This window comes from Bubalus bubalis, chromosome 7 (genome assembly GCF_019923935.1).
Source record: "Bubalus bubalis isolate 160015118507 breed Murrah chromosome 7, NDDB_SH_1, whole genome shotgun sequence".
Taxonomy (NCBI): domain Eukaryota; kingdom Metazoa; phylum Chordata; class Mammalia; order Artiodactyla; family Bovidae; genus Bubalus; species Bubalus bubalis.
Genome location: NC_059163.1, coordinates 70,817,066 through 70,840,311, shown reverse-complemented (window position 1 = coordinate 70,840,311; position 23,246 = coordinate 70,817,066). Strand labels below are relative to the sequence as shown.

The following is a 23,246-nucleotide window of genomic DNA, read 5'->3' as shown; positions in this document are numbered from 1 at the left end:
AAGAGGAATTCAAAAGCCTCTTGATGAAGGTGAAAGTGGAGAGTGAAAAAGTTGGCTTTAAGCTCAACATTCAGAAAACGAAGATCATGGCATCTGGTCCCATCACTTCATGGGAAATAGATGGGGAAACAGTGTCAGACTTTATTTTTCTGGGCTCCAAAATCACTACAGATGGTGACTGCAGCCATGAAATTAAAAGACGCTTACTCCTTGGAAGGAAAGTTATGACCAACCTAGATAGCATATTCAAAAGCAGAGACATTACTTTGCCAACAAAGGTCCGTCTAGTCAAGGCTATGGTTTTTCCTGTGGTCATGTATGGATGTGAGAGCTGGACTGTGAAGAAGGCTGAGCCCGGAAGAATTGATGCTTTTGAACTGTGGTGTTGGAGAAGACTCTTGAGAGTCCCTTGGACTGCAAGGAGATCCAACCAGTCCATTCTAAAGGAGATCAGCCCTGGGATTTCTTTGGAAGGAATGATGCTAAAGCTGAAACTCCAGTACTTTGGCCACCTCATGCGAAGAGTTGACTCATTGGAAAAGACTGTGATGCTGGGAGGGATTGGGGGCAGGAGGAGAAGGGGACGACAGAGGATGAGATGGCTGGATGGCATCACTGACTCTATGGAAGTGAGTCTGGGTGAACTCCGGGAGTTTGTGATGGACAGGGAGGCCTGGCGTGCTGTGATTCATGGGGTTGCAAAGAGTCGGACATGACTGAGCGACTGATCTGACCTCTGATCTGAAGGCCTATTAAAAAATGCTTTTGTGAAAATCATAGAGTTAAACAGATTAGCCGGGAACACTCAAAGTTTGTTACAAAGAAAGGAAGTCTGAGTCTGAAAGTGAGTCACTCAGTCGTGACCAACTCTGCGACCCAATGGACTATACAGTCCATGGAATTCTCTAGGCCAGAATACTGGAGGGGGTAGCCTTTCCCTTCTCCAGGGCATCTTCCCAATCCAGGAATCAAACCAGGGTCTCCTTCATTGCAGGCAGATTCTTTAACAACTGAGCTATCAGGGAAGCCCATAGAGAAAGGATTTGGAGTCAAATAGAACCATGCTTGAATCTAAGTTCTGCCTCTTCTGTTTCCTAGATGAGTGCCCATGGACCAATCATTTAAATCCTTGTTTTCTTCCCTGCCCTATTCTCCTTCCTTATCTCTCTTTCCATCTTTGCTCGTTACCTGTCCACAGGTAGCTTCTTGCAGTGCCGTAACAGAGCCTAGGACCTGGCTAGTTCCTATAGACAGTTCTTGGAGATCCCATGTTGAGGCTATTCCTGAAGTTTGAGGATGGACTCTGCAAAGAGAAAGCTATGAGATTCTATGCTGCTGCCCTGTACTTTCTCAGGGGGCGTCAAAATGACCCTATAAAACCCCTCCCCAAACCCAGCATTGATCTTTGATTTTAATAATGCAAACTGTGGCAGAGAGAAATCCTTCTTCTAAAGTGGAGAAGCCTCCAGTGATGTGGGGAAAACCAGCAGCAAACGACAACCCCTGGACGCCTGGAACTTTGGGGCCAAGTTTGCTTATCGCTGCCACTTGCTGGAGCACAGTGAAGGTTGAAGATGAATCTTTTCCTCTCTTCCTTCCAGGTGGCGCTAGTGGTGAAGAACCCGCCTGCCAATGCAGGAGACTAAGAGACACGGGTTCCATCCCTGGGCGGGGAAGATCCCCTGGAGGATGGCATGGCAACCCATTCCAGTATTCTTGCCAGGAAAATCCCATGGACAGAGAGGAACCTGGAGGGCTACAGTCCATAGAGTTGCAAAGAGTTGGCCAAGACAGAACCGACTTAGCACACACGCATGTGCCCCCACCCCAAGTTTCCATTATGTTAAGAAAAGGGCTTTAAGCACTGGCTCTATTTACAGTTTTATTAGATATACTTGATTGCGTCTGTGATATGAAGCCTGGGGCAAAGCACTGAATTAAATGTCAAAGAAACAAATACACAGAAAACTTCAGTGAATTGCTGAGATATGTGCACCCACATATCTCAGTGGGCTCTGTGCTAAGAAACAGACACCCAAATCTGTGCGAGAAGCACAGAGCAGCCCTTATCCTTTAGAAAATTCTGAGCCTGAGTCCTGTCATTGCCAAGGTCAGCATTTTAGGAATTCTGCATTTTCAAAACTTGCAGCCCAGGTGATGGAGGGCATGAAATTCGCATCTCTTGTTCTACCACCTCCTGCTGCTTTTGAGCTCAGTAAGAATTTCAGAATGCCATTCTTTTTTATGCCTCCAGTTAATTCTGCACCACAACCTGAGGCAGTACCGACATGTAAAAGATGATTCCACAGATTGTAGCCACCATGCTGTTTCCCATGTCTGACAAGCCCTGGGCAGTGAGCGACTGCAGGAGGCGGGGAGGGGGACAGCGGGAAGAAGAGGAAGGTGAGCCTCCAAAGGGGCCAGGGGGAGGTTATGGGAAACGAGACTCTGTTTTTTGTAAATCTGTATGCATGGTGGAAATATGTTGTTTTTGTTTGTCTTGTATGTATCATTTTGGTGAATAACTCCTCTGCTACTATATGGCTTTGAAAGTTTGGGGTGGGGGGTAAATAACAAGTGAGATAACATTGTTTCTGCAGATCTGCACTCCACCCTTCTCTGCCTCTCTGCCTAAGAGGCTGAGCTGCAAGACCTTCATCTCCAGGGTTCTGGTTGGTTCATCCATTGAGAAGTGCTAAGAGGGGATAGGAGCTGGGAGAGTGAGCCCCCTTCCTCCTGTGTTCATTCTCGATAAAGCTCTGGTCTCTGCTTCTTCAGGTGCCTTCGACTTACTCTGGTAACATAGCCTGGTCTTGTCTCCCTTGATGTCCTTTCTGTCTGGGGAAGTGAAACTCCTGGCTGTGCCCAGGGTAGGACACCATCCCTTGTCAATTTCCCCACTCCTGCCCACATCTTTATAAACTGCCCCTTTGTTTAACTCTCCTCGAGCTTCCCAGGTGGTGCTATTGGTAAAGAACTCACCTGCCAGTGCAGGAGACAATGCAGTTTCGATCCCTGGGTCAGAAAGATCCCCTGGAGGAAGACATGGCAACCCACTCCAGTATTCTGGCCTGGAGAAGGCCATGGACAGAGGAGACTGACGGGCTACAGTCCATGGGGTATCAAAGAGTCAGACACGACTAAAGTGACTGAGCGTGCATGTACCATTGTCCCACTGAGTGTGCTGTTTCTTATTGTCACCCTGACAGATACACAGCATGTCTCATTTCCCCTCAGTATCCCTCTAAAATGAAAACAAAACACCACGGACAGGCAGATCACCCAGACTAGTTCCTTCATTTCTTTAGAGATTGCTGTCGATGATTTCTTATGATCCAGGTTGTTCTGGGGGTTAGGAACACCAGGATGAAGGACAGACCCTCCCTCTATCCTCATGGCTTTTATATCCTAATGGGAGAGACTAAACAGAGACAGACCTGAGGTCATCTCATACTCTAAAGAAAAGGAAAGAATGACATTAGAGCCTAGCTGGGAGGGTGTCGGTGGGTGGGTAACATCAGATGGGGTGGCCAGGGAAAGTTGAGAGGCACCGTGAATGACAATAAAAATGGTGACAAGTGCAAATTACATGGAAAGGACAGCAAAGTGCCAGTGAATAGGAGCAGAAATGAGCTTGGTCTGGTTCAAGATGAGAAAGGGGTCAGTGCAGCTGAAGTTCAGAAAGCCAGGACGTGCGGGTAGGTGCTGAGGCCGTAGAGGTGCTGGCCCTGATTATGTGACCAAGAAAATCAGGGGTTAGATCTTATTCCGAGTGGGACAGGGGCCATTTTAAGATTTAAAGATAGAAGTGATGTAATCTTTTTTTACATTTGTAAAAAATCCCCATGGTTGACATCTCAGGAGGAATGCTTGGCTGTACAACCTCCAGCCCCATCTATGTGTGTCTTTGACTGTCATCCTTCACAGCTGGCTGCCCTGGCTTGGGGAATGGTGTCCTGTGTACCACGTGATCAGGTAGGAAGCTGACCGTCCTCTTTGACTGCTCCATCTCATTTATCTTCATCCATTCAGTTGCCACATCCATCCTTTCTGCCTTTTTTGAAATTCCCCTCCTGGCTTTCATCTCCTCTGTCCTTACTTAGATTGTGAGCCTCAGCTTTCTCACCCTGGATTTCTGCACATCAGCATCTCTGCCTTCAGCCTCCTGCCTCCCCCGTCCATCTCCCACTTCTCTGACAGGGTTATTTTTATCAAACACACTCCCCAGATTCTTGGTTTTCCTTGACACCTCACTGCGTCCCTGGCCAGCCAACACTTAGCCTTTGCCCGTGATGCTAACAAGTGCTCTGTGATCTTGTGTTTCCTCAGAGGATATGCTACTTCCTTCACTCTACACCTTACCGCTGATGTTCCCTCTCCCTGGGATGCTGTTTCTCTGCTTGTCTCAGTCATAGCTGGTTTTCGCAACACCTCTTGGGTAAAGCCAGTTGTGAAACCCCAGCCATGAGGTGGAGTTGGCCCGTCCTCCTTACTTCTGTGAGCAGCACTATTTTGGCTCTTGTCACACTGTTTGGCAACTCACTGTTTGCTTGTTCATCTTCTCCATGTCCCTGGTGGCCCAGATGGTAAAGAATCTGCCTGCAATGCAGGAGACCCGGATTCGATCCCTGGGGGGTGGGGGAAGATCCCCTGGAATGGCAACCCACTTCAGTAATCTTCTTGGAGAATCCCATGGACAGAGGAGCCTGGCAGACTACAGTTCGTGGGGTTGCAAAGAGTTGGACACAACTGAGAGACTAACACTTTCACCTTCTTCTCCATTAGCCTGTGGAGGGGGAGCAAGGTGGAGTTTTCAAACACTAGCAACCAGGAGTGCAGGGGTACCAGCCCTTTGGAATGGAAGCCTTGGAAGGGGTCCTGGGGACCAATGATTCTGCAGAAGCCCCAGAGCAGGAGTGGCAGGAACACTTGTCTTGGGCCTTGCATAGCAGTTATTTTCCAAGTGTTATGGTATTGACTTTCCAGCACTTTAGACGCTGTTCAATAAATCTTTGTTGCATGATCGAAGGATGAATAACACCCTACCTTCCCATGAAGCATCCTCCAGTCCTTGCCCAACAGCTCTTTCCCTGTTAGAATGGAAGGCTTCCTGAGAGGCTTCCCTAGTACTCTCATACCACCTTGCCTGGGGGCGAGGAGCTACTATTTATTGAGCATTTGCTATAAACACAGGGCACAGTGCTAAACACATGTCTCCTTTAAACATCGTAGACTTCAGTGAGAAAATAAAGACAATATCGAGCACTTCCATGTGTCAGACCCAGTTCCAAACATGTTTTAACTCAACTATTCCTTATATTAACTCTAAGAAGTGTGTATGTGTGTATGTGTGTGTGTGTGTGTGTGTGTGTGCTCAGTCACTTCAGTCATATTCAGCTCTTTGCAACCCTACGGACTGTAACCTGCCAGGCTCCTCTGTCCATGGGGATTCTCCAGACAAGAACACTGGAGTGGGTTGCTATGCCCCCCTCCAGGGGATCTTCCTGACCCAGGAACCAAACCAGCATCTCTTGGGTCTCCAGAATTGGCAGGCGGGTTGTTTACCATGAGTGCCACCTGCGAAACCCTAACTCTAAGAGGTGAATATTATTGTCTCCACTGACAGATATTGAGATGGGGGCCCAGAGAGGTTAAGCAGCTTGTTTAAGGTCACACAGCTGGCTGGTGGGAACTCTTGTCAGATTCTCAAGCTCATGCCTTAATGACTGAGCTAGTCTCCCTCTACCTGACCTTGGTGATTGATGGATAGGGTAAAAGTTGGAGGTTCCCCTGGGGTTCAAGATTCCTGGACTTCCTTTTAACCTCATTTACACACTTCACACTTGCCTGAGAGGGGCTGGCATGGTGAAGGTTTTCACAGGTGTGTGCTGGGTGATGGAATGAATGAAGGGAGGGGCAGAGGTGGCAGATGCTTGGTTTTCTATCAGCTGTGGGGCTTCTGCTCCGTCTGTACTCTTTCCTGAGAATTCTTGTTCTTCACTTTGGATTTTTGCTCAGCGGGGAACATTTGAAGGTGTTGAACCCTCATGGGCCATGCATGTCAGGCAAACTCCTGAGCTATTATACAGCTCTAAATATGTACCTGAAATGGTCCCCTGTGTTTTATGTACAATGACTCATCTAATCCTCAAGACCGCTCTGTGATAGAGGGGCTCAACGCATCCCCACTTTACAGATGATGAAATGGAAGCACAGAGAGGAGAGTTCCTGTCCCAGACCTCTCCTCTTGTGGGGGCCAGTGTTGGGATTGGAGCCCAGGCAGGCTGGCCCCAGAGTCCACTCTCAGCAGACACTGCAGGGCAAAGGGGAGCCTCTGACCACAGCCCATGCTGCTGCCTGGTCAGCCCTCATGGGCCTGGCTGCTGCCTCTCCTTTGGGACAGAGTGATTTGGAGCTTGGACAGACTGAAAACTCAAAACGGCATTTGCTTTTGTCTTCCACCTCCTTTTTAAAGTTACTTGAAATCTTTTAAAGACAGTGCCAGTGACATTAAAAACATGAGCAATACCAGGGAGAGTAACCTTGGGCCCAGCTACTTGACATCTCTGTGCCCCAGTTTTCCTGTTGATCAAATGGGGGTAATAACAATACATGTTTCGCAGAGTTGTAGGGATGAAATGAGTTAATACGTGCTAAAGGCTTACAACGGTGCTGTGTACACAGTAAATACTCAATAACTCTCTTTTTGTTATCTCCTCTCTTTCCTCCATTTTCCTTCTTCATTTCCTCAGGGAGATCTTTCTTAAACCCTAGATAAGGTCAGGTATCCCTGAGAAGCTTTTTAATAGTGCTGTCCTTCCTATTTTGTAATGCTTTTTGCAATTGTGTTTGCATATATATATATATATACATATATATTTATACATTTAAATATGTATATGTATTTAAGGCATTATTCTAGATCATCAACTCTGCAAGTGCAAGGTCTGGTCTCCTGTTCATCACTGTACCTTACTACTTGGGCTTCCCTGGTGGCTCAGTTGTAAAGAATCCACCTCCAATGCAGGAGCCATAGGAGATGCAGGTTTGGTCCCTGGGTCAGGCAGATCCCCTGGAGGAGGGCATGGCACCCATTCCAGGATCCTTGCCTGGAGAATCCCATGGCCAGAGGAGTCTGGAGGACTGCAGTCCATAGGGTCCCACAGAGTCAGACACAGCTGAAGCGACTTAGCATGCATGCATGAACCCTAATGCACATCATTGTCCTCAGCGCAGAGCAGACACTCAGTAAGCATTTCCAGAATGGGTACTGTGAGAGAAGTTCCCCCACCACCCAGGACTGGATGCTGGCCTCCAGTCACACTTAGTCTTCTTTTCACTACAGCCCAGCACTATTGCTTCCATAGCCCCTGCCAGCCTCTCTGGAAGGAATCTGGAGAAGTTGTGTGTACCATGAGCTGGACTCAGGGCACCTCCCCAAACATCTCTCTCCTGAACCTTCTGCCCACTTCCATCAGGTCCATTCTCTTCCAGCCTTCTTTTTTTTCTTTTTCTTTTCGGCTGCTTGGGGTCTTAGTCCCCAGCCAGGGATTGAACTCGTCGCCCTTGCATTGGAAGTATAGAATCTTAACCATTGGACCACCAGGGAAGTCCTTTCCATGGGACTTCTTGATCTCATCTTGTTCCACGTGACTTCTCTGTTCTTTTTCCTAGTTTCATCTGTTACTTCCTCACTTTTAACTTACTCTTTCAACATAGCACTTTGGGGCACCTCTTCAGGTGAGTTCCTGAATGTTTTATTGTCAGAAGGGCTGAACAGAAAATGCCTTTCTACATTCACTGGCAATATGAGAATGGATCTTTTGCTTTGGTTCTTATCAGACTTACCCTGCAGACCCCTCTGTGTATCCTCAAGGTTCTTCAGGCTGGAGTTGAGCAGGAAGTGCATTTAACAAAACCTTCATTTGAGGTCCCAGAGACCCAAGCAGCAATGAGCAAGGCTTGGTCACTCTGTGAAGACAACTTCAGAACAAATGGATTGAAAACTTGGCAAGCCCCTGGTTCCTGAATCTCTCCTTGCCCAACATGTCTTTGATTCAGAGCCATTCTATATTCACGAGTGTGGTAAGAAATACTGTTTGAAAACATCTCATTTCACTTTTCAGTACATTTGCTTTGAACCCCCCTTAACTTTCCGACATTTTCTTATCTATATTGTACCAAAATTTAATTTCTTCTCTCCTTCACAGAGATGGATGGGCACGAGCTCTCTGCTGACAGGATGGTAGATGGATTTATGCCCGTAATAAGAGGTAAGAACAGAAGGGACTTTCTTTGGCTTGTGAAGAAATCAATGCCTCTTGAGAACCAGCCGAGACCGAGACCTCTGGTGTTCCAGCACAGAGTCTGTGGCCAGTGGCACCTTGGATGAGGCTGGAGGAGAAAACAGGTGCATCTTCCTGTCTGGACTCGGCTGCCCGGCCACAGTCAGGATGGAGTCAGGGAACCTGTGAGCTCCTTCCTGGGTCTCCATCCCAGGCTGACTCCTGTGAGGATGCCAGAATTTGGGAAAAGAAGGAAAACAAAATAAAAAAAGGAAATATAGGCTTCACAGGACATTCAGGTTTAATCCTGAACCTCAAGGTGTCCCAGCTTTGGGCTCTGTGTGCCCTGTCCAGCACATATGACCCATCCCAAAGCATTTCTCTGTACTGTTTATCTCTGTTGATTCAAATACTGTTTCAGTGCAGCTTTAAAAAAGTAAGAGGGCGGATGGAAGACACCAGGGTGTTTTCTTCAGTCTCAGACAGGCTTGCAAAAGCAAATGACAAGTCCAATCCAGCTCTTCCATTTCCTCTTCTCTTAGTCTTTTTTTTTTCTCCTGTCCACATTTTTTTTTCCTGTCCAAAAAAAAAAAAAAACAAAAAAAACAAACAAAACCAAAAAGAAAAACCACATTCTTGTGACTGAGTATTGGAGCGGCTGGTACAGGTTAAGTTTTAGAGAAGTGTGGGCATGCTTGGTATCGTAGTCAATCTGAAACAATTTTCAGAATGCCAGGCCCTTTCTGCACTTTTACTTTCTTTCAAATGAAAATAGCTTTATTGTTTTGACTGATTGGAGAGGTAAGCAATCTGTGTGGTTTCCTGGGTTAGAATTCAGACTGAGGTCAAGTTTCTTTTTATATTTAGGTAAAATGGCTTGACACCAGCTTGCTACTGCAGAAATGCATTGGCTTTCCTGGGGTCTACTTGTTTTTCTCCTGTGTCAAGTCCAAGAATCCAGGAACTGACTTGATTCAAGCTGTCAGTCCTGGTTACAGCTGCCTGGCGTGGGGAGGCATGGGTAGCCTCTAGTCGGGTCTGTGGATTGTGGCCCCCAGACCAAGGCGGGAACCAGAGTGCTCTCCTTAGTCACTGCGGTGATGTCAGCTGGTAGGTCTCCTAAGGGTGTCTCTTTCTTCAGGGAGTTCTTGAGATTCTATGAAAGTAACCTGCCCACTATTAGAATGACCACTAAAACTACAGTTTCTTTATTTCTCACTTGTCTGATTCTTACCACTGACCCCTTCTGTCAAAATATGAGCCTGCCTATGTGCATACCACACACATATAGACATACATACAGACACACACAGACACATATACACAGATACACACAGATACAAACAAGACATCTGCATCTCCCGTTACCCCCACAGAACTCCACTTCCTAACCTTGGCTCCACCTCCTGGTATTTAAAGTGTGGTCCAGGGCCCAGTAGACCCCAAGCTTGTTAGAAATGCAGAGTCCTAGGCCACACCCAAGGCCAATTGACTTGAAATCTATCTGTATGTGATCTCTACTGATTCATATGTGCTTCTCTCCTTCTGCTGGGAAACCTTGCCTTTTCCAGCCATCAAAGGCTCTTTGGATGTGGCTTGCCTTGCATCTGGGCCAATACCCAGGGTCTGTCATGTTCCGGTCTGCCCAATAGCCTCCATCCTGCTGTGGTTCCCCCTCGGAAGGTCTTCTGGACCCTGGAGGGTGAGTCTTGTGTGTGTGTTTCAGATTCTCTTTGATCTCTGATTCAGCGCAGGTGAGGAAAGTGGTTTGTCTTTAGAAGACTGCTCTGGAGCTTGAACTCGCTCAAAGCCGTCTCTAGATGCTTCCAGGATGCACCGAATTTAAGGGAGGGAATCCAGGCATCCAGATTGAACCCGTCTGGTGTCCTGCATCCTTGGGCTTTGGCCCAATGATCTTCCCTAGCATGTCTGTCTGTATGCGCCGTGGCATAGCAGTTACCCTCCAGAAGTCGAGAGAGGGCAGCCCTGAAACCTCTCACGAGATAGTGACCTACCGGTCCCCCAGAGCCTGATTCTCCCTTTGTTTTCAGATGATACACTTGGAACTAAAGCCTCCTGTTGCTGCAGGTGAATGAATTCCCCAGACTCCTTGCTTTGGTGAGGACGTGTTCTGCTGCTTTCAATAGAAATCCAGCGACACTGGTGTAACCAGATAGAGGTTTATATTCCTTTGCTAACAGTGTGTTCAAAGGGGGGCTGTCCAGGGATGCTCTGGGGGCTCTGCGATGCCATCAGAAACCAGGCCCCTTCCAGCTCCATGTGCCACCATCCTTAACATGTGGGTCCACCCCCAGGCACCCCCGGGCATGGGATGTGTACCACAGGCAAGACGAGACGAAGATCTGGTGCCAGATGAGTCTGTTACTGTTTGTGTCAGAAAAGCAATGGCTTTCTGGGAAGCCATACCCTGTGCATCTCATTAACCCAAATTGGGTCATGGGGATGTGTGAATAAGGGAGAAGCGAGCCTGGGGTTGGATAGATACTGAGCAGAGTCTTCACAGCTGTAATTCAGGATGTATTGCCAGGTGGTGGCCTGAGTTGATCGGATGTGGGAGTGATTGGGGAGTACAAAGGAAGAATTCAGAGGCTGCTCTGATAGTCTGGGCAAAAGTGAGGAAGATGTCCTTGTGGATGGGTGAAGCCCACATGGGCCAGCTACAGGAAGGACCCCCATCTTCATGGTGACACCCCCAAGCCCCCCGCTGCCCTCATGTGGACCCTGTGGTTGCCTCTGGGTTCATTTCTGCTTTTGTTTGCCTTCTACACAGCAGCCGTAATGATCTTTAAAAAATACATACATCCAAACTAGGACAAGTGACTCTCTGTGGAGAAATTAACTGACAATATGTATTCAGTCAGGCTCTCCTGTCCCACTCTCTCATGACCTCATATCTTATGTTCTGTAAACAATGATATTGCTGAACTTGGTAGCACTGGGCCTGTGCACCCACTTGGCCATGGGCCACTTTTGTCTGTCTTAGTATATCAGTAGTCTTTGAAGACTCGCTGCTGCTGCTGCTGCTGCTGCTGCTGCCCAGAAAGAATAAACAGGTCTGCAGTCCCCACACCTCCTTGAGTCTTTTCTGTCTTCCCTGATTGTACCTTATCTACCCTGGGATCAGGGAACAATTTGAGTGGCAAGACAATTGGCTCAGTCAGCAGGATATCCAGCAGGTAGGGAAGCCTGAGGCTCCAATGGAAGGAAGAAGCCACCACAGTGCATTGGGTACCCGGTGGCCACTGTCCTCTCGGCATGGGTCCCAATGGAAGACTGGGAGGCGGTGAATGGGTCACCGGATGATATTGAAAAGACATTATAGGTGGTGAGCTCTCGCTTTCTGGACAAAGCAGCCGTACATACTGCTGCTAACATCGTGAGGTGGGTTTTATTGACTGCCTTGAAGGCGAACATGGAGAATGCTCTCCCTGATGCTGCGTGAGTGTACAAAAAGTATTGAAAAAGCTTTATAAGCGGCGAGGTCTCGCTTGCCAGATAAAGCAGCATGCGCTGCCACCAACACTTTGGGGTGGACTTTGTTGAACATGGAGATGCTCTCCGTGATGCTGTGTGAGTGTGTGAACTGCAGAGATGGGCAGAGGAACTAGAGCAACAGGTGCAGTTGCTAGAACAAGAGCTGCATGGCCTTGGGGGCTATGGTGTCTTGGACTGGGATTACAGAATGCCAGGTGACTCATGCAGGGTGCACCTAATCAAACACACAGCCTGATGAAATGGATTGATGCTGCCATCTGCACCATGTGGACGAAAGCAGGAGAGTTCCTGGATTCCGTGAGTAAATGGCACACTTATGCTGAGTTAACCCAAGTGGTGAGCGAATTGGGCATGAGACAGGGCATGTTTAACCTAAATGCCCAGAGCCCAGATGATGAACGTTTTACTGGCTGTATTCAGGATGCTGTTTTAACCAATGCTCCGCCCACCTATTTTGGATCCTTGCCTGCTGTACTTACACCCTATTTGGGGCACCCCGTCTGGCTAGCTTGAGAAACACAAAGGGGCCGTGTCAGGCTAAAGAGGTTAGGGCTGTGAAAACCCTGAAGGTCAGCCGAGCTGACAAATGCCCCATCTGGGTGACACAGGCGCAAATGTGGGCTGATGCACTAGCAGCAGGACTTGACAGAAATAAAATTGACAAGCAACTAATGCTGTACTCCTAGAGCTGTGGAAGCAATTGAGACCAGAGCAGCAGTTTACTAAATGTGGAAAGTGCCCACAGCATGAGGAACAGGCGGTTCAAATAGAGGACTTTATGCCAACTGGAGATGTCTCTGCTGATGCCCTGTTCCATTTTGAATAGGGCTCAAACCAAGGTGCCTGCCTAGAGAGCCCAAGTGGGGACTGGAGGCTCCTTGTGAAACTTGCAATTCCCTGGTCACCGACCAATGTACAAAGAGTAATGGCCCTGGTTGACACCGGTGCTGGATGCAGCCTGGTACCTGGCAAACCAGAACAGTTTCCTGGCCGCAATGCATATATTGATGGCTATGGTGGCCAAAACATTGAAGTAAAGGTTGTGTCCTTGACATTGGAAATTGGGTGACTTTTTGTGCAAGTGTACACAGTGTATGTGTCCCCAGTTCTGGAATATATTTTGGAGATAGAAATCTTGCAAGGTCTTGTGCTGTGGACCTCTGTGGGGGAATTCCGTCTCCAGTGCGTGTTGTGAAGGCAGTCATGAGGGGATATGCCAAGCATCCCCCACAGGTGTTGCCGACACCCCGGAGGGCAGTGACTGTGAGACAATATCGTCTACCAGGTGGCCACAGAGAAATAGATGCCACCATTGCCGAGCTAACAAAAGTGGACATTGTATGTTCTACACAAAGCCCATTCAACTCGCCTATGTGGCCCGTCTGGAAGCCTGATGGCTCTTGGTGGATGACTGTGGACTACAGGGAACTGAATAAAATGGTGCCACCTGTGCATGCTGCTATGCCATTTATCCATGGCTTGATGGACCAGTTAACTACAGCGCTGGGCACTCATCACTATGTGGTGGACTTACTAATGCTTGTTTCTCCATAGTTATAGCTGCTGAGAGTCAAGATCAGTTTGAATTCACTTGGGAAGGGTATCAGTGGATGTTCCAAGTCCTTTCCAAGGATATCTGCATAGCCCAACAATATGTCATGGTTGCAAGAAATTTGGAAGAATGGAACTGCCCTGCATCAGTGAAACTGTTTCATTATATTGATGATGTGCTACTAATTAATCTCTGATTCTTTTGCAGATGTAAAACAGTGTACTGTAAAGCTGTATCCTATGATGTAGACAGTGTACTGTAAAGGTTGTAACCTCAGATTTAAAAAAATGTAATCATGTGGGTGAAACAAGCTCTTCCTAATGAGGTGATGCCTTGGCTACACAGGCACCTACCATCAAGCAGGGACAAAAGCCAAGTAGGCAATTGCCAGAGGGTGGGATCTTCCTATTTCTTGGAGAGAAATAGCAGATGCCTGCCATGATTGTTCCACACATGCCCGGGAAGTGCTTCACCCCTGCAGGCTGGCAGCCACTGATGGACAGGTGGTGAGGGGAGAGTTCCTTTGACTCGGTGGCAAGTGGACTTTGTAGGGCCTCTGCCACTATCAGAGGATGCCAGCTTCACTTTAATAACTGTAGATACAGCTACAGGTTTGCTGTTTGGCCATGCAAAGCCGCTGACCAATGCTGTACACTTAAGGTGCTTGACTGACTGATAGCCATGTATGGCTGTCCTCTGATTACAGACAGTGACTAGGGTACTCATTTCACCAGAAAGGAAGTGCAAGACTGGGCACAGAGGCTGGGAATTCAATGGGTATTTCATGTCCCATATCACCCACAGGCATCAGGCATGAGTGAGTGATACAATGGTTTGTTAAAACAAGGCTTGCGGCTGTCTATTGATTCCCTCCCTCCTTAAAGTGGTGGACCTGATGCCTATGGGGGGTTTTACGGGTCCTCAATGAAAAACCATGCAGCCTCCCTGGTCGAGGCTCTTCTGAATGGAGCTGCTGCGCTGATACAACTGCAGATGGCAACAACAGATATTCTCCGAAAACCTGGCTATGGAACCCAAGGTAATATCTTGTTGCCAGCCCCAACGGAGATTGCACAAGGACAGATGGTGGACTGGACTTGGCCATGGAAGATAAAGGCCCACCCCATGCGTTGGGTAGCTCTCCTAGCCCCATGGGGGCAGAGGCTGCAACATGACTTTCAGGTTTACCCTGGGTGACAAGCCCCTGGCCCCTTCATGTGCATGTGACCTGGCCAGGACCACAGGGAGCTGCCTCAGTGTTGAAAGGTGCATTTGTACTCTCCCTGTGGCCTGTCATGAATTTCCCTATTATGCTCCACGTGGAACCACAGGATGTAAGCAATCCATGACGTGCAACGCCTAGCTGGAGACACACTGCAGGAGAGGTGGGCCAGCCTGTCCAGTACCCGGCACTGGGTTTTGCTCTGTAGCAGCTGTGCAGCCTGCACTCTAGTGGTTTGTTGTTGTAGCCCTTACTGTTGTTGTGGAATGTGCAAGCATTCTGGTGCAAGCAGCCGTGTGCACCAGAAAAAAGCCACAGGGGGTCGAGTCTGTGTAAACAGTGGGACAGAAGACCCGAGGAGTGGATTGTGGAGAAATTAACTGACAACACAGGCTCAGTCAGGCTCTCCTGTCCCACTCTCTCATGGCCTCATACCTTATGTTCTGTAAACAACGATATTGCTGACCTTGGTAGCACTGGGCTTGCGTGCCCACTTGGCCATGGGCCACTTTTGTCTGTCTTAGTGTATCAGCAGTCTTTGAAGACTCGCTGCTGCTGCTGCTGCTGCTGCTGCCTGGAGAGAATAAACATGTCTGAAGTCCACGCAGCTCCTCGAGTCTTCTTCCAGCTTCCCTGATTGCGCCTCATCTACCCTGGATCAATGAACAGTGTGAGTGGCAAGACACTCCCTTTGCTTGGTTTGAGTTTCTTCCCATTTCATGTATAAACCCTAAATCCCTACCATAGCTGAGGAGGCCCTAGCACATCTGGTGCCTGAGGAACTTCTCACCTTGTCCCCTACCAGTCCCCTCTTCCCTCTGCTCCAGCCACACAAGCTCCCTCTGCTTTTCACCTACACTTGATCTGGCCCCAGGACATTTGAACTCTTCTCCCTCACTCTGCCTCCAGCACTTTGTTCCCCAACATTGGTGCCCCACAGGCTCTTTCTCATCTTACAAACGCCATCTCTTCTGAGAGGTCTTCCTTGATTCCCTATCTAAAGTCATCAGACACACCATCACCACTTCTTTTCTGTGGACCCTTCTACTGTTTATAGCACATGTGCTTCCTGGGAGTGGAAATCTCCATCTTATGCACCCATGTCCCTGGTGCTCAGAATGGCGTGGGACACACACAGGAGTGCTGAGCTGCTGTGCTGTGCTTAGTCGCTCAGTCGTGTCTGACTCTTTGTGACCCCATGGACTGTAGTCCACCAGGCTTCTCTGTCCATGGGATTCTCCAGCCAAGAATACTGGAGTGGGTTGCCATGCCTTCCAGGGGATCTTCCCAACCCAGGGATCGAACCCAGGTCTCCCACATTGCAGGCAGATTCTTTACCATCTGAGCCACCAGGGAAGCCCAAGAATACTGGAATGGGTAACCTATCCCTACTCCAGGGGATCTTCCTGACCCAGGAATCGAACCAGGGTCTCCTACATTGCAGGTGGATTCTTTACCAGCTGAGCTACCAGGGAATCCCTAGCAGCGCTGTAGCTAGTTGTTACCTGCAGGTGATGAGATGAATTAAGGACTCATTCAAACTGCGGAGGAGGAGCTGGTGTGCCTTCCTCAATGTGAGACAGGAGACTAAAAGCAGGGTCAGTGCCCGAAATGCATCCAGTGGGCTTGGCCCCTGGGTGAGAAGCCCAAGGTTTCGTAAGCAGGCATCCACCTCAGATGGGAAAATGGGAGCCTAGAGCAGGATCTGGAGAACAGGTGAGTGGTCAGAGACTGGAGCAAACGCTGGGCAGGCAGGTGCCTTCCAGGAGCCTGGTGCCATATGGCTTGGCTACTTTCTGAGCAGAACAGTCCCATTTGCCCAGTTACAAGTTGTCTTTAAAGCCCTACCTCATGTATCACCAGTTCCTTACTTAATGGCTGATTGATTCTGAGGGATGAGGGGAATCAAGGAGGCCACTCAAGCTCTTAGCAAGGTGACAGTGACGTGGGTGATTCTGTTGACTAAAGGGGATCACGAGGAGAAGTCATTGGTTTAAGACATATGAGGATGAGTTGCTCAGGGTATTATGGATGCTTCTCCAGGCCTCCTGTTCCTGGGAATGTGAGTGTAATGAGGGGTGTTTGCCTAATCACTCTGTGATCCCGCTTTCCTTTCCCCTCTTGTGGTCTGGCTGAACCACGTCTTCCTTTTCATGCTGTCTCGGCAGCACCCCCACTTCCCCCACCTGGCTCCTTCTGCCTGGTGACACTTCTCCTGGCCCCTTCTGGCTCCCTCTGGGATAGATCTGTGGGCTGTCTGTTTCTTGATTACACGGAAGCAAAATCAGGACTGATTTTTTTCCTCCAGTCGTGAATTCTGGTGCAATGGAATTGCTTCTGTAGCAAAAAATAAAGAGTACTGACGTATAAATGGAAAGCAACCCTCTGCCCACTGCTGAAGGTTTAGTCTGGTGTTTACAGGAAGCCTTGTGGCAGGACTTCACCAGGCTTTCCAGACTTTGTGTAATTACCCTCCTCGTGTGCTGGAAAGCTGGAGGAGGGCACAAACCATTGGTGCTTATATAACAGAAGGAGAAACTGAGGCTGTGTTTATTCTTGTAAAGAATCAGTGAAACAAAGCAAGGCCTGACTCCTTGCCTTGACTTATTGCTCAGAAAGGAGGGTGGCCATTCTCAGGGAGCTACCCAGCACATCGTTGGGGGTCTGTGGGCCAGGTCTGAGGTTTGCCCAGCCCCTTACCTTCATCAAGAACTTCAGGCCAATCAATCTTTGGAAAAGAGCCAAAGCCTTAACCGTGGAGCCTGACTGGGTCAACTTTTAATAAAAAGCATCTGTTCACAGCTTTTGTGGGTGATGTGCTGGTGTAGAAAGACAGTTTAAATCAAGCAAAGATGAGGCATAAACCCTGGAGAGTTCATTGGGTAGGAAGCTGGTGGCCCAGAACCAAGATTAGCTGGTACCTAGGTAATTCTAAGCACTTGGAGCAACAGAATAAAATGTTCCTTTTTTCCTGGCTGAGTTCTGCCCGCATCTGCCCTTGGCTATGATGCACTCCATCTCCATTTCCATCTGGCAACTCACTCATCCTTCAGGTTAGCTTGTGCTTCATCTTCCTGAGATTGTCCCTGGGTCCTGGTTGGAGGGAAATGCACATTTCCATTACAGGTTTGTGTACTTATTGTGCTTTCTGCCTGGAAGTTTTTGCAGAGTTATCTGTCTGACATCTTCCCTCACTTCTTCCAGGTCTCAGTTCCAATTGGACCGCCTCAGAGATGCATTCTTTGATCACTGCCTATACGAACACCTGCACTGATCTCTCTCCTTGATGCATTTTCTTTAGAGACACTAATATTACTTGATTCTCTCTCTCTCTCACACACACACACCCCTATCTACCTACTTACCTATCATCTATCTCATTGTCTATGCAAATTTTGGTCTGTAACCTCCATGAAAATATAAGCTTCATGGGTAGAGTATAAACTTAACGGTCTTGATCACAGCTGCTCTCCAGTTGTGCTAGCCTAATGCCTGGCATAGTTTGTTCAACATGAAAATATTTGTCAGTGAGAAAACTGATGGATGCCTGAACTCTGTGTAGCCACAGCAATCTCTTTTTACTTCTATTGTAGCACTTCCATATACTTTCTATCTTCCCCTTGAGACTATAAGTTTTTTTTCTTCTTTTTTTTGGAGCAGGAAATCCTATAATTTCTTTTCTAGAACTGCTTGCCCTTTGCTCAGAATCTGGCACAATGCAATGCTCAGAAGTATGATGGGTTGGTAACCGACTGACTTTCTGAATGTCCTGGTGAGAGACAAAGATGGACCAAGGTTATGGCTGTGGGGTCAGAGAAGGGCCAAGTCAGTAGCAATTAGTGACAACTTGTATAGGACGGGAAGTAGCAGAGGGGGTTGTGCTTAACTCTGACAATTTCAGCAAGAGGGGCCTTGTGGGTGGTGATATTAACTGAAATATCAAACCCAGGAGAAGGTGCAGGTAGTCAATGGGAAATGGGGGGTAACTCATCTTAAGTCATTTGCATTATCTGACCTCCAATAAGCAGTTATCTTATCGTGTTCTTTTTATCCCCACACTGAAATAAAAATAATATTTTCTCCTTCTTTTCTCAGAAGGATGCCATTAAATAATTTTAATACATAAATAATTTTGTCAAACCAATATTAATGCTTATGATGGGCTAAACTTTATGATGAGACAATGGATAGGAAAGTTGCTTACATGCTTTGCCCCCTTTGTTTCGGAGTGTCTTTTCTCTTTATCTCACTTTATTAAATGCCCTGAAAGATGATGCTGTGAAAGTGCTGCACTCAATATGCCAGCAAATTTGGAAAACTCAGCAGTGGCCACAGGACTGGAAAAGGTCAGTTTTCATTCCAATCCCAAAGAAAGGCAATGCCAAAGAATGCTCAAACTCCCACACAATTGCACTCATCTCACACGCTAGTAAAGTAATGCTCAAAATTCTCAAGCCAGGCTTCAGTAATATGTGAACCATGAACTTCCTGATGTTCAAGCTGGTTTTAGAAAAGGCAGAGGAACCAGAGATCAAATTGCCAACATCTGCTGGATCATGGAAAAAGCAAGAGAGTTCCAGAAAAACATCTATTTCTGCTTTATTGACTATGCCAAAGCCTTTGACTGTGTGGATGACAATAAACTGTGGAAAATTCTTCAAGAGATGGGAATACCAGACCACCTGACCTGCCTCTTGAGAAATTTGTATGCAGGTCAGGAAGCAACAGTTAGAACTGGACATGGAACAAGAGACTGGTTCCAAATAGGAAAAGGAGTTCGTCAAGGGTGTATATTGTCACCCTGCTTACTTAACTTATATGCAGAGTACATCATGAGAAACGCTGGACTGGAAGAAGCACAAGCTGGAATCAAGATTGCCGGGAGAAATATCAATCACCTCAGATATTCAGATGACACCACCCTTATGGCAGAAAGTGAAGAGGAACTCAAAAGCCTCTTGATGAAAGTGAAAGTGGAGAGTGAAAAAGTTGGCTTAAAGCTCAACATTCAGAAAACGAAGATCATGGCATCCGGTCCCACCACTTCGTGGGAAATAGATGGGGAAACGGTGGAAACAGTATCAGACTTTATTTTTCTGGGCTCCAAAATCACTGCAGATGATGACTGCAGCCATGAAATTAAAAGATGCTTACTCCTTGGAAGGAAAGTTATGACCAACCTAGATAGCATATTCAAAAGCCGAGACATTACTTTGCCAACAAAGGTCCATCTAGTCAAGGCTATGGTTTTTCCTGTGGTCATGTATGGGTGTGAGAGTTGGACTGTGAAGAAGGCTGAGCGCCGAAGAATTGATGCTTTTGAACTGTGGTGATGGAAAAGACTCTTGAGAGTCCCTTGGACTGCAAGGAGATCCAACCAGTCCATTCTGAAGGAGATCAGCCCTGAGATTTCTTTGGAAGGAATGATGCTGAAGCTGAAACTCCAGTACTTTGGCCACCTCATGGAAGTGTTGACTCATTGGAAAAGACTCTGATGCTGGGAGGGATTGGGGGCAGGAGGAGAAGGGGACTCAGAGGATGAGATGGCTGGATGGCATCACTGACTCGATGGACATGAGTCTGAGTGAACTCTGGGAGTTGGTGATAGACAGGGAGGCCTGGCGTGCTGCGATTCATGGGGTCGCAAAGAGTCAGACACGACTGAGCGACTGATCTGATCTGATCTGAACTTGGACATTTTACAGGGTAAAAGTAGCTACGCTTTGTTGTTGTTCAGTCGCTCAGTCATGTCCCACTCTTTGAGACCTCATGGACTGCAGCTTATCAGGCTTCCCTGTCCTTTATCATCTCCTGGAGCTTGCTCAGACTCATGTCCATTGAGTCAATGTTGCCATGCAACCATCTCATTCTCATTGTCCCCCTCCCCTCCTGTCTGCAATCTTCCCAGAATCAGGGTTTTTTTCCAATCAGTTGGCTCCTCACATCCAGTGGCCAAAGTATTGGAGTATCAGCTTCAGAACCAGTCCTTCCAATGAATATTCAGGGTTGATTTCCCTTAGGATTGACTGGTTTGATCTCCTGGCTGTCTAAGGGACTCTCAAGAGTCTTCTCCAGCACCATAATTTGAAAGCACCCATTCTTTGGTGCTCGGCCTTCTTTATGGTCCAACCCTCACATCCGTACATGATTACTGGAAAAACCATAACTTTGACTAGATGGACCTTTGTCACAAAGCAGTGTCTCTGCTTTTTAATACACTGTCTAGGTTGGCCATAGCTTTTTGTCCAAGAAACAAGCGTCTTTTAATTTCATGGCTGTAGTCACCATCTGCAGTGATTTTAGAGCCCCCCACAAAACAATCTGTCACTGTTTTCATTGTTTCCCCATCTATTTGCCACTAAGTGATGGGACCATATGCGAAGAATTATGGACCATTTCAATGTTTTTTTTTTTTTTGGCTAGGGGAAGTAGAGAGAGAAAATGGAGTAAACTTTAGGGTAGGGTCTCCAAACTCTGGAATCTAATGCCTGATAATCTGAGGTGGAGCTGGTATAATAATATTAGAAATAGAAGTGCGCTAAATGTAATGCACTTGAATCATCCCAAAACCATCCTCCCCACCTCTGGTCTGTGGAAAATTGTCTTCCACAAAACCGGTCTCTGATGCTAAAAATGTTGGGGACCATTGCTTTAGAAGACAGCATTTGATTTATGTCTATACCTTCCATTTGTTCATCTTTTATACATATCTTTTGTGATCTTCCAGTTTTGCTTGTACCATTTTCTGCCAGACTTTGAAAAATAACATATCTTTGTAATTTCAGTTTTTTCCCCAAACTAGAACATCAAAACTGAATACCTTTCAAAATGTAAAGTTTTTATCTTATTAGTTTATATGCCAATTTTCTAAATATATAGGACATAGAAGAAATGGCTCCATGGAAAGATTTGGGCTTTTAATCTGAAGATTAGTTTCTATATAGTTTACAAAAATAAGTATGAGACATTATTCCACTGAGGGAGAGTGATCCAGATCATAAAATTTCTATTTCCATTCCTACGTTAATCATAACATATTAGAAACACAGACTTTAACTCCCCAGTTTTACCATTCTTATGTAGTACAAATTGTTTCCCAGATTGTCTAGTTTCGATTTGAAATATTATGTTCATAAAACTCCGAGGAGCACAATTTCTTTGTAATGCCTTCCTCTCATCACTGCTGCTGTGTATAATTTATGTAGCATCTCTGACAGTCTTTGTGCTTTGTGTAGCTGAGATTCCAGTGTTAGGTCTTTACCCTGAAGAACTTAGAATTCAGAATCTAAAGATCCATGCACTGTGAACAATAAAGCCAGAAATGATGGTGGTGGGTGGAGGTTTCAAGGTCTCTCTAAATCTGCTCTAACAAGGTTCTCACATCATCATTGAAATGGGTCCTTTTTGTACTCAGTAGCCAGGATTAAAAATGGGACCTTGGGTAACCCCAGTTCTTTTTCCTGTGAAGCTATGAGAACTTGTCAGGCTCTATAGTCTTAATTTTCATGAAAACTTATCAGAGTGGCAGGTTGTTTAATTCATAACAATGAATGTCTGCCCCTGGGTACCATATGTACTATTTTACCTAGCATGTAAATTTCCTGGGGGAATAGCCTATGTGTTTTGTATTTTAAAAATACTTTCACTATGTTAGAACTATGTCTAAGTCTTATTATTTCAATATTGAGTAAAAGAATCCCTAGCAAAATGTTTAAACAAACATAAAAAAGGGAATTCATTGACTTAAGAACTTAAAAAGCTAAGGGGTTGTCTGCTTCATGTGTGGCTGGTTCCAGGCTCAAATGATGTCACAAATGATTGTCAGGTCCTGGTGTCTCTCCATCCTTCCATTCTACTTCCCATGGTTTGTTTTTATGGTTGTCAGCTCAGCCTTCTCCTCTTGGTGGCAACCTGGCTCCAACTAATCCAGGCCAGAAGATAAGAAGATAAGACAGCTTTTCTCTATATTTCTCTGTCTCTGTCTCTCTGTGTTTCAAGCAAAAGTCATTAGTTTTAATTGCTTATCCATCCCTGACCCATCATGGTAGCTGAGGATGTAATGTTCTCATTAGCCAGACCAGGTATGGCATTATTATTGATATAATCTAAGCATCATCAGATGAGAGTGAAAGAAGGAGTATTTCACTGAACAAAATTGGGCTATTATTTCTGTATAAGAGTGAGGGATGCTGGCTAGTCTATCAAAAGAGATAGTTGGTAATCATTTACTGACAGATGAATCTGAATCATTTAAATTTGGACTGTCATTTGGATTTCTCAAACCCTCATCAGGAACTGCTAAGAGGACAAAGCAACATATTTATTTTCATCAAGTCAATATTCCTAAGAAAGACTGCTAATGCAGGACTGTTCAGAAACTTTTATATTAACAGCCTTGTTTTCAAGTCTAAATTAACCATAAGAATGTTACTCACTGATGCATTCAGTTAATCAGTTATCTAGACCAGTGTCACCCGTTTAGCCAAACTTTGAGGGACAGAAACTGGTTTCCTCTGCTTTATGCAATAGTGTTTGGAACCTGGATCCTGGTGGCGTTGAACAATGCTATTGAATGAGGGTAGTTATGTAGAGGTCTCCTGAGTCTTCATTTTCAAATAGGTAACAGAACACTGCAAGGCTGGTGACAGGACACGACACTTCTAATATGTTC

At 46.5% G+C, this 23,246-nt stretch overlaps 1 long non-coding RNA gene across 1 annotated transcript in view; it reads left to right on the top strand.

Moving 5' to 3' along the window:
- The first annotated feature begins 10,364 nt into the window (after window positions 1-10,364).
- The window catches only part of LOC123334449, an 83,800-nt gene continuing 70,918 nt past the window's right edge, over window positions 10,365-23,246 (top strand). The window contains exon 1 of the long non-coding RNA XR_006552305.2: window positions 10,365-15,245. This is a non-coding gene — a long non-coding RNA (uncharacterized LOC123334449). The remainder of the gene's footprint in view (window positions 15,246-23,246) is intronic.